We start from the raw sequence: 12,313 nt of genomic DNA, 5'->3' as shown, positions 1-12,313 counted from the left end.
AGAAAAGGAACAAGGGGTAATTTGAAATCTTTAACAACAAAACTTTATAAGGAATAACATGAGGTCCCTATCTCTGGAATACCATAAATGAGTCAATCCAACCCCTTTGACAGAGAGAGCAATGCTGAAGACATTTGTAATATGTACAAAAACATGAAGTCTGAATAAATCACATAAATTTGCATTCTGAGTTTGTCATCACTTCGATACCAAACACACAACGCTGATATCAAATATTTTCATCACCTTCAAGCAGTGGAATAATTTATTAACATGATCAAATTTGCAACTTGGATTTTTATGACAGGTATGTCTGGCAGCTGCAGCAGTGTATCAAAGTATCCATCAATCTGAGCTGTCTCCAGTGAGAGTTTCTAAAAGTAACAGGAGAAAAATTAGGTGGATGTTAGTGGTAAACCTAAACTCTATCAGTTTAAACTCTATCTGTACAAAATGAGGGTCTACTGACCATAGTAACTTCTAAAACAGTGGTTCTCTAAATGGACTGTACTGTATTTCAAAAGTGCTTTTCTAGTTGATGACTTAACGCAGTTACACTAGAAGCCACATTCACTCCCAAACTTGTATATTCTAATTCTTATTCTAAACAGTGTTACAGGTTTGCCGTGCTTCTTCTCTATCACACACACATATTCACCCATGGATGCATTGGAGGGACTGTTCAACATATAGTTTGAGGAAGCCAGGGATTGAACCAATGACCTTCTGATTGGCAGACAAGCACTCTTTTACCTAGGTACAGCTGTCCCTGTCTCCCTGTAGGTTTACAGGTGTGCTGCCCTCAAACCTCCAAGTTGTGCTGCTGGTGTGTTTCCAGCTCTGGGTTCTATATTTCAGCTCCACTTTTTCTTATAGACAGCCCAAATTCTGCTAATTCTGGCATTCAAGGAAGACACACTTAAATCAAGAGGGCAGAACATTTAGCTACATCTAGTCAGCCTATTTATCTTGTGGGGTTGAATTTGCTTGTGCTTATATACACAACCCCACTGCATTAAGGAATTGTGATTTTAGACCTGCTCTAGAAAATCTTGAGCAAATGACAAACTGTTGACAAACCGTTTAACAGTCCATCTCCACAATTTAGTAAAACACAATTGGTAGTCACATTAAATCACACCTAAAACATGTTTGAAGCACCTACTGTCTAATTTATAAACTATGTTTCCATGTATATTCGCTTTATGCTGCTTTAGAGGCACTATAAGATATAGGACTCAATTGCCGGAGTGTTGATGTATCAGTATTACAATACACAATGTCTCCATTGTCAAGCACGACATGAAGGTTGACTATAAGTTAGTTCATAGTTGGAAGAGCACAAACATCTTTCAATTCTGTTAAAAGGAAACCTACTATTATAAAAATGATGAATGAACTCAAGCATCTGATAAATAAAAGTGACATCGGCCAAAAGAATGAAATGGACATAAAACTATTAATTAACAAGAGTTTTTTTATTTGTGTATAATGTAAACAATAGTGGACCAAAAATAGAGATCTCTGGCAGCACATGTTTAATGAATCTTCACCAAATCCATCCATACTTTTTTTATACCCGCTTAATCCAACTGTCGGGTCGCGGGGGGGGCTGGAGCCTATCCCAGTGGTCATCGGGCGGGAGGCAGGGTTCTTCACCAAATATCATCAGCAAATATAGTTTGGTTTCTCTCTATAAACATTTTATAGATTTCTGTTATTTTATTTATTTAAGTAAGCCAAACAGAGCTGCTTCTAGTGGTCCATACAATTAAAAACCTCAAATTTTCTACAACAATACTTAAAGTAACTAAAGTAACTTTTCATTGAGAGAAATCCAACAGTTCACTTTGAGCAAGCACTTAGGGATGGTGGGAGCAAATAGTCCCTTTCAACGAGAAGAAATCACCGTCAGAGTCTGAATCAGGGAGGGCAGCCATTTGCTTTAAATGGTTGAGGTGGGGGGACAGCTAAAGGAGAGAGAGACACAATGTTAATGACTGACAGTGGCAGGAAAGCATGGACATTGAGAACAAACAAAGTAAAGGAATGGCACATGATGTGTCATGATGTGTGTGGTAGTCCTCCCATGTTGAGTAAATGGTTTTCGGCTTGCGTGTGCAAACCAATTGGGACTGACATGCAGTTCTATTCATACTACCTTATGGTGTCATCTGAGCCAAAGCTTACCATGGATAGGCAGGGTTAGGGTAATCATTTTACAGTTCACTAAAGAGCTGTAGATAATGGAGATTCTCCTGCAAAATCTCACGTAAAAACAAACTGAAATCTCTAGGGACCACAAATAAACCTGCTGTCTGAGAGTGAAGTGCTCTGTTATGAAAATATTATACAACAAGGTATTTAAGAAGCCAAAGAGATTTTTCATTTAGGTTTTGATAGATTATTATAATGCGGAAGATTTTAAAATCTATTCTGGATTTCATGGGTTGCCAATGAAAAGAAAACTGCAGAAACATAATTTCTAATGCTAGCTTCTGGTGTGACTCTTGCTGCAGCATTTTGAATCGTTCTGAGGCTTTTCAAAGAACTACTTGGATATCCCCGGATATCCTTGGATAAATAAATGCAGCAGTCCAGCTTTTACATACAAATGCATGGACTATTTTTTCTGCAACACTTTGCAACACTACATAAGTGAAAAAAATTGTCATATGTATTTAAGTGCACAGTAAATATTGAAATGGAATGAAAAACAATATTTTACCCTGATTGTCACACCAAAAAGTGTTGGAGTATTGTGTGGGGGGGGGGAGACACGATTCAGAGGCGATTCACACCAATTTCATGACTTTTTAATATTCTTAACTACTTCACATTCTTGTGGGCCTTCCTAAGTGTTCTATGTGAAAAAATGACATTACAAAATATTTCAGTTTGTAAATATTTTACTGTGAGTATTTTATTTTCAGTACATTTGGAACTGGACTGAAAAATGCAAAATGATGGAAAAAACAAAAAATTTTAAAAAAAAAAATCAAAGTAGGCCTAATTGTCTTCTTCAGGGTGCTGGTGAGCCATCAGGGAGTGAGAGGGCTCATATGAATACTTTTTAGGGTGTCAGGAAAATGCGTGCTTACTTTACAAAGCATGCTCACATTTAAATCACAAGCTTACGGTCCTGTAGCCCACTAAAGCGGACATTGGCCTACGCTCTATGCTCAGCTGTGCCCCCGTTACAAACAGCGTGAACAGCCTATTTGAAGAAGAGTAATTTATTATTTGTCCGAGTAGAAGACATGTCTCAGTATGCCACCCAATCACAAAAACATGCAGTTTTTGAAAAGCCGATTTAACATTTCGCTGACACAGTTTTAAAGACGAGAGTCGAGACGACTTCATTCATTAGAACTAACTGCGGAGCAAGCGCGGGCGGGAGATGGAAACAAACGGAACGCAAGCTCCAGAAAGGCACCAACAGAAAGACCAAAATATATGGGATATTTGCAGACGTTTTGAAAACTGATTACCATAAGCTACTGGATGGCTTTCCCATTAGTAAAATTTAGTACCATTATTTCCAAATATTTTTTGTTGGGGTCTGAATAGGGGTGGATTTGAAAGCGTCAGTCAATGCAATTGGAAGCTGGCGCACACGCCGGAGATCCTTGGACTATTTTAAGCAAGCCAAGCTGTTATCTTCATCGGAGCTGGTCAAAAATGACATATTGTGGGTAGCCTAGATATGTTTTCTTCTTAAAAGGCGAGCGTTACTGCATTTTTTGTATTTTTTTTTTGTGTATTTTTTATTTTTTGTTTAATTCAGCATAATAAACCCTTATCAAATCTTACCGGTGCGCCGCACCGCCCCAAAATCTTTTACAGGAACGCAGCACCGCCTCGCACCGGCTTACTTTCAAGGCTGCCCATGGTACATCAGATTCCCATACACCACTGTCCAACAAGTACAAATTAAGTACAGAGGGACTTTCATGCCGTGGCTGGACTGCCAAACATAATTGGAGCAACAGACTGTACACATATACGCATCAAAGCACCCGTGAGCTGAAGGCCAGGTGGGTGTGTCTCCATACAGTGGGGGGCAAACTGCTCTATAGCCCAGAGAAGGCATGCCAGATTTGCACAATATTGCAAAAAAAAAGACCCTCCCTCATTAACCGCCCCATTAAAGAACCATCATGATGAGGCAACAACTGATTGACAGTCTTTTTTTTTGTTTTTTAAGCCATTTTCATATCAAACCATTTCTTCTTTATTTCGGTGACATTATGAACTACAGGTGACACGGAATTAACAGCACTCTGTCAGGCTCTGGAGGCTTGGTTGGGTTTGGCTGCTGCTTACAGTTCTGTTCCAGGAGGTGGCGTCTGACTTCAGGAGGCGCCAGCAACAGGTGCAACCTGTTATCCAGTCATCAGGAGAAGCTTAAAAGAACCACCTTGTCTGCAGTTCCTTGTTGGAGTGTTCACACGTATGGTGTTTCTGGAACTTCTCGCTTTTTGGATCAAGCCAAGGAACTCAGTTGAGAGTATTACCCTCATCCAGGAGATCTTCTGCCAACCCTCTGGAAAGCTTATCCTGACCCAATGCTGTTCACCCTCCAACGCAGCCCATCTCCGGATTCTCCAAGAACCTCACTACTCCTCCCTGGCGGATTTCGTTCACTCACCAGTAAGCCGTTATCCTCTTCACCTTCTAGTATCCTTAAACAACTCTCTGCTAATTCCCTCCTCTTGTACAGTGCTCATCCAGTTCCAGGATCTTCAGTTGCCGACCATCCATTCTTACTTGCAATAAACATTTATTATTTATATTGGTCTTGTGTGTGTTCTGCATTTGGGCTAAGCCATGACACACTCGTAATAACTTCCCATTTCTTGGCTTTAGCAGGTCCCGTAATTCCACTGCTAAAAATGACAGATTTTCCTTTCTGGATCTCTGAAAGCAGAACTTCAGTCTCAGAGCCCCTAAAGTTGTTCTTTTTGTGCCTTGATGCCATTCTCATGACTCAACACTTCCTGGCACAGGAGAGCGGAATCACAGCCTTATGTGGTATCATTTTGGGCGTGGAGTATGCAAATCTACTATCCTTGTGCACGTGCACTTAAATACGCACGGGTGGCATTCATCATTTACGCAGGTCGTTTACACACTTTTTCCCAAGTTAAGAGCGTTTGTTGAATCTGACGTGGCGTGTTCGTATGAGACCTTACGAAAAAAGTGAGAGAAATTTAGTATAAAAATACGAAAATGTTCTTGCATGAGGCCCAATGTCTTGAGCATGGCATGTGGAGGGAATGGGAATTCATCCATCAACTTTGCTGACTTCTGATGTGAGACATGACTGAAGTGTACCTAATTGGTTTAATCTGGCTTCACAGAGAGCATAGTGTCACCATCGAACATATGGACCATTTCCTAATGGTATTGCCGAGGGGAAGTAAGGCAAAAAGTTTTTCTCATTTCACAGAACCTACTGCTTATTTGCATGAATGACTCTTTCCTGAAATTAACAAATTATCTAAAAATCTATCTGATAAACCCGATTTATATTAGCATAGTGAGATTTATTTAATCCCAGAGACATATTCCAGTATTTGCAATAAAATGTTCTAATTAATACTATTCAGTGCTGTATTTGAATTTAATTGCGAAGCAAGTAAAATACTTAAAACAAGCATTTAGCTTTGTGCATTATTTGAAACACAATGAAATCATCAAAAAAAGCCCCCCAAAAAAACTCAAAGAAAAAACCATTGATGGGCAGGAGTAAGATGGAGAAACAGGAGAAAGAAGACATACGGACGAGGTCTTCCCTCGATACTGACAAGGAATTTCAGGTCTCTAGCAAACAAAATGAGCGAGCTTAAGGGCTCAGGAGGACACTTCATGGTAAATACATTGCAACATTGGACTTGACTGAAGCTGTGTCCATGTCGTATTTTCTATTTCCCCTTTTACCTGGATGTAACACATGCAGCTGCTCTGCCCTCCCTCCACTAGAGAAATCCGACTACAATCTGGCTCTCCACACCTCCAACTATATACGTATTAATAAGTGACGACTTGTCACCATACAGGATTTCAAATTTTTTTCTTAGGAGGCTGAAGAAGAGCTGCAGGGATGCCTTGAATCCACAGACTGGAATGCACTGTAAGCCACACAGAGATGATATCAGTTCCATGACTGAGTGTGGGACTCATTATACTAACTTCTGTGTTGAGAGTGTTATTCTCTCAAGGACAGCGAGGTGCTTTCCCAATGATAAATCCTGAATCAGCAATGACCTAAAAAAGGGGCTGAACATCAAAAAGAACGTATTCAGGGAGGAAGTCAGGAAGTTATTTAGAACTATTCCAAAACAGTTAAAAAAGAAGATAACAGAGAGCAAGGAGGTATAAAGACCGTCAGAGATGTGTGGTCAAAAATTTAAAAAAATCACAGGCTTTAAAGGTGAGCAACTGTAAAACTCCCCAGCTTCTGATGGAAATGTTCTGTTGTCGGCTGTACTGATGAGCATGGATCTTCCATCTACCAGCAGCCTCAGAGGATATAAGAGCCCAGTGGAGAAACTATTTCTGAGGCTAATGTTAGCTAAAGACTGTGTATTTGCAGCAACCACTCTTCATCTGATTGTTTGAACAACTTGGTCCAGTTCAACGCTGGACTGAAGAAACTGAGCCATAAAAAAGGGATCAGTTCCAACTCTCAGTGCTTGAACTTCAGACGAGGGAAATGTAAGTATCTGAGAAATAACTCCATCCATCCATCCATTTGCTATACCCAATCCAATTTAGGGTCATGGGGGGCTAGAGCCTGTCCCAGCTGTCATTTGGCAGCCAGTTGAGAAATAATTCAACATGGTTAATTTATTAATACACTTTTTTTCCCTTTAGCAGTAGCTAACACTAACAGGTTAGGTAATGAAGATGACGTACACCAACTTATGAGGAGTTATTGCTGTTACTTTTTAAAAGTTTATTATTACGACATTACTTTGCTAACTGAAGCTTTCTAGTTGAACGGTTACGGTCTGTAATTCAGACAACCTGCAGATGTGTGGATAAGATGTGTAGCAGTCTCAGATAGATGATGGGAGGTATCCACCTCCCGTAAGAAACAGACATCACCTTATTTACAGTCACCTTTGTCTTGGGAAGAGGATTTGAGAAACTTTCCCACACAACCATTTCCCTTTTGGTTTTGTGATATAGCTGGGGACGATTAACACTTTTATGCCAACTAACAAGCTGGCCTGGAATAGACAAAAAATCCTCTTTGATACAGAGTGGGGGAGAGCGACCAGACCAAATGTTGATTCCTCCTTATCTAGACTTGCAAATCAAAAGTGAAACCTATCTGCCGTAAACCCAACCGGACAAGAAACAGGCTTGTAAACACTTCCATTCATCACTCCTTGGAAAATAACAATTTTCCTCGGAGCCATCTTCATCAAGCTTCATTTCAATACTTTTCTTAAGGTTGTACGTTGTCCACCAAGAAAGAGGTCAGTGGTACCAAACTGTTAAACTAAGATAATCATGTCATTACAATATGACCAAAGCTGAAATCCGAACTCGGAAGACAGAGGCACCTGAGGACAACGGAGTGGCGCCGCAGAGTACGGGGAGCAGGAGCAATAGGAAACGATGTGCCCAAAAACAGAAGAGAGGAAAGCGGGCGGGCGCGCTGGCCCAACTAAAGGCTAGCAGACTGCAGATTCCAATCATCTTTCTGGCCAACGTCCGCTCACTGGACAACAAAGTGGACTTGTTACGTCTGAGGCTGAATGTTTCTACAGAGATGAGGAACTGGGCTGTTATTTGTCTCACGGAAACCTGGCTCGACAACAACACGCCACCGCGACCGCTTTGCGTGTACGTGAATGAGGGTTGGTGTACAAACTGTGGACTGGTTAAAAGCTACTTCTCTGAGGTGATTAACTTCTGACTTCTGACTGTGAAATGTCGGTTGTACTATCTGCCACGGGAGTTTACCACGGTGTTCTTCACCATTGTTTACATCCCGCTGGGTGCTAATGCTAACAAAGCATTAAAGGAGCTACATGACACCATTAGCTCGCTGCAGACAAAGCACCCGGAGGGATTTTACGTGGTTGCGGGTGACTTTAATCACGTGAAACTGACGGACACTCTGACGGACAGTGTGGGAGAATAATGTCATGACATTCTCTTGACATGTCAGAATTACATCGTGTGCCTTGTTGACATTTCTTTGAAAATGCAGAGCTATATCCAACACTGCCAGGAGCAGTAAACATACAAGGAGATTCTGAAATAAAAGATCACAAAATATCTTATGAACATCCAGAACCACAAATAGCTACATCAAGCAGTCATGGAGCTCCTGAGCCAGACGCCGTCTGTAATTCAGATCAGGCAAGGGGACAGCTCCCACAATACCAAAAATCACCAGAACTGGCACCTCCAGTTCAAAAGGCATCTTCTGAAGAACATAAGAGTCCAACAGCGTCAGCACCGAGTTCGATAGAAATGACGCAGGGACAGTATGTGCCGTGGCAGACGCTCGTCCTAGGGGGGCTGGTTGCTCGATTGCCGGACATTCACACAGGTGCAAGTAGATGGATAAGAGCTTTTGAACAAGAGACTGTGCATAAACTGTTGTCTGTGGGACACATTAAGGCAGTGTGGGCACTGTGTTTTGGAACTTCTACCATGGAGGGCATTTTGAGACACAGTGAGAATTACTGGATGTTAAGCCACCGAGCTGATGGAACTGACTTTAATGCATATCGAGCTGCACTCTGGAGAGCGTTACGAGCTGAGTTTCCTGTGGGAGTGGACCTCGAAGCATTAAAGGGGGAGCCACTGTCAGGAACAGAGAGTCCAGCTGTGTACATTGCACAACAATTGAAGAAATGGAGACAAGAGTCTGAGGGAGAAATCGAGAAGAGCCCAGCTTGGGTGACATTGTTCAGAGTTTCCATCAAAGAGGCTCTGCCTGCCCCAGTTCAGGGGAGGCTGGAGGATGTGGTGGGGTTGAATTCAATGTCACATGGACAATTCCGAGACCACGTGGTTTACATTGACATATAGAGGTAAGAAGTACACTTACAACAGACGTACTCAAAAGGGTTTAAAAACCGCCCTCAGGTGTGTCATTATTACAAAACAAGACAAAACAAATTTTCTAAATTTAAAATATTTGTAAAATCTAAAACAAAACCAAGTTTCGAATTTAAATTTTAGCATTGATAGCCTAAGGTAGAGTATCTATTTACTGATATCTCTCCATCCCATGTGGAGGGAGTAAGTAAAGCGCCATATCCAAAATAAATAAAGGTATTAATAAAATTAAAATACAACAAGTATGATCTTCTTTTGGGAGGATTATGCAATAAAATGCGCTTCCTCTGGAAGGAATCATGAAAAATCCAAAGATCAAAGGTTGAAAGCGCAACTGGAGAGGACAACCGAGGCTAAGTTAGCTTTTGAAAATTTGAAACAAAATTAGCAAAAGTCATCCAAAACGGGCAACATTAGTCTATGAGAAGCCATTTTTCTTATATGTCTCCAATAGACACCATAAGATTTCAGAACTAATAAATCAGAGAAGGTATGTTGTGACTCGGGCAGGATGTTTGCAGGTTGTGCATCTTTTGACACGTCCAGATGTGAGAATACAGAAGTGTACTACATCGGGATCTGCGGATGTCATTCCACCTGAGTTTGAAGGAGAACCACATGAGCGTGTGGCAGAAGCTGTGAGATACATTAAACTGAGACCTGACTTAGAAGCAACTTCACTTGTGCAAGCTGACGTCACTTATGTTGTGTATGGATCATGTTGTGAGGTCAGTTGGGTAATCATGCAGGTTTTGCAGTTGTGAGACAGGAAGGTGAAAACTTTGTGACGGTGAAAGCTGAGAAGTGTGAACAGCCATGTTCGGCACAGTTGGCTGAACTGAAGGCATTAACGGAAGCAGGTTGATTGGTGAAAGGTAAGGTTACGAATGTGTACACAGATTCTGCATGTGCTCATGATATTTGCTATTTGTTTGAAGCAGTTTTGAAGCAGAGAGGGTTCAGGAGGGCAGACGGAAGTCCAGTGCGACAGGAGGTCCAAATGAAGGAGCGGATTGCAGTCATGAAAATTGAAAATTGGCAGTGATAAAGTGTCAAATAATCGTAAAGGTAACAAAGTGGTCAGTAAGGTAATAACGCGCCTGATGAGGCAGCGAAAGTAGCATCAAAGTGCCAGCTTGCTGTTTTGGCACCAATGGTGTTACTGGAGCCAGAGGTCGCGCCACCACAAGGATATTGGTCATACATATCGGATAAATAGTCGTAAAATTTTTTTTGGTAAGGTAATTGATTCATCTGTCGGTCATTCCATCAGAGATTAGCTCAAATAATGGTTAAGTGTTTGTTTAGAAAAGTGCAAGAGGTATTCTGCAGCAGCTGCGAATCAAGCAGCGCTGTGGGGCCGTTTATCATCCACAAAGTCAAGGGATGGTTCAGAGGATCAATGGAACCTGGAAAGTGAAATTGAATTGAATCTGTGCGTCAACTAAACTAAACTAGATGCTTTGCCGCTTGCACTAATGAGCTATCGTATGCAGACTCATAGAGTCACGCACTAACACCGCATAAAATGCTAACGGGTCGACCCATGCCGGCACCTCAGGGAGAGGTCCCTTTAAAGGGCCCCCACTTGAGCAGTTGAGAACAGAGTGGACCAGGGCTGTAGTGGAGGGTAAACGCACGTAAACGCCGTTTACGCACCTCTGGAATTTAGGAAATAGCGTTTACCCACCTCTAAATAGCGTTTACCCACCTCTAAATAGCGTTTACGCAGTTCTTAATGGCAATTACGCACGTCAAAGTTCCCTGCGCCTTGTGATCTGCCGTTGGAATACAGTGAACCCTCGCTATAACGCTGTTCACCTTTCACGGTCTCTCTGCTTCACGGATTTGCATCGTGCATTGTGTTCTGCATTCTGATTGGCTAAACAGTCTCTCCGCTTCTTCTCTACCTGTGTGTCAATAACGTTGTGGTTTAATATGTACACGTACACGTTCATTACAGTTCTCAAACATAATCGATGGTGGCATGTCGGTATATATAAATATTTTTGCCCAGAAGAAAAAAGAGCGACAACAACTACCGATCTATGTTCTTCTCTCGAAAAAAACACACCTGCACCGCGGGCTTTAGAAGAAAAAAACGCTACAGAGCGGAGTCAGGATGCAGCGGCTCAGTCAGAAGAGCAGTGAAATACACGTGAGTCACTATTTGTCCCACTGTACTGTACTTTGTATTTTTTTTCAAAATCATTTTTCATTTTCTCCCGTTCTGATCCAATGACTCGGGTCGCGGTGGGGCAGTGCTGATCTCCACAATTTGAAGCCTTCAGTTCGTATTGATGATGAAAATGATTATTTTACAGTAGGCTACAGTAGTTATTTGTAAAAAAAAAACAAAAAAAACGTTTATACAGTACTTTTATTTGTTAAACAAATGCTTGGGCCTGTAAAACGGCTTTGTTCTTTGGTTTCAATGCATTATGCAGTATTTCATTGTATAATAATTGTAAAAAAAAAAAAAAAAAGGTTTCTACTTCACGGATTTCGCCTATCACGGGTTCTTTTTGGAACGTAACCCCCGCGAAAAACGAGGGTTCACTGTAATCCAAAATAAATTTGGTGTCCTGGAAATGAAGTCCTGGCTGGTGAAGCACAGGGGAGCCATGGACCCCAGAACACGCCCCTGCAAGGCAGAACCTGACGTAGCGGACAAGGAGGCCCTCTGGGCACTACTTTAAAAAGCATGCATACTAACACACACACACACACACACACACACACACACACACACACACACACACACCATATCTACTGTAGATAGTTCTTACTCTACACATACTTTTCTTTACTGTTGAAATTTGAAATTTAATAAACTACAAACTACAAACACATTTGTTGACTGTCATTGATTTAATATGACTTTAACTGATAACGTCATGGAATATGGCCAGGACAGCCATACAGATTCGCGACACCTTGCGTTGCTTTGTGCTGTGTCGCGTCGCGTTGCGTTGCGTCGCGTCGCGTTGCGTCGCGTCGCGTTGCGTCGCGTCGCGTCACGGTCTGTCTGATCAAAAAATTCATAGTTTACCCACCTCTAATTTGACCACTACAGCCCTGGAGTGGACAGTTTACATGAAGCAATTAACTGCAATCCACAGAACAATCTATCTACAGGAGGAGACCAGAGACTCAGGTCTCAAACAGCTGGTTGAGAGGCCAGTGGTGCCAGGCGACCAGGTGCACATCGAAGTGTTCCGAA

At 41.7% G+C, this 12,313-nt stretch overlaps 1 protein-coding gene across 2 annotated transcripts in view; it reads right to left on the bottom strand.

Moving 5' to 3' along the window:
• Positions 1-1,457: 1,457 nt before the first annotated feature.
• The window catches only part of apobec2a (apolipoprotein B mRNA editing enzyme, catalytic polypeptide-like 2a), a 71,603-nt gene continuing 60,747 nt past the window's right edge, over positions 1,458-12,313 (bottom strand). For both annotated transcript variants that reach the window (XM_075461935.1, XM_075461934.1), the window contains one exon: positions 1,458-1,970. The gene's annotated coding sequence lies outside the window, so the exon portion shown is untranslated. The remainder of the gene's footprint in view (positions 1,971-12,313) is intronic.

This window comes from Odontesthes bonariensis, chromosome 3, assembly GCF_027942865.1.
Source record: "Odontesthes bonariensis isolate fOdoBon6 chromosome 3, fOdoBon6.hap1, whole genome shotgun sequence".
Lineage (NCBI taxonomy): Eukaryota > Metazoa > Chordata > Actinopteri > Atheriniformes > Atherinopsidae > Odontesthes > Odontesthes bonariensis.
The sequence above is the reverse complement of the archived record's forward strand: the minus strand, read 5'-3'. Positions and strand labels throughout refer to the sequence as shown.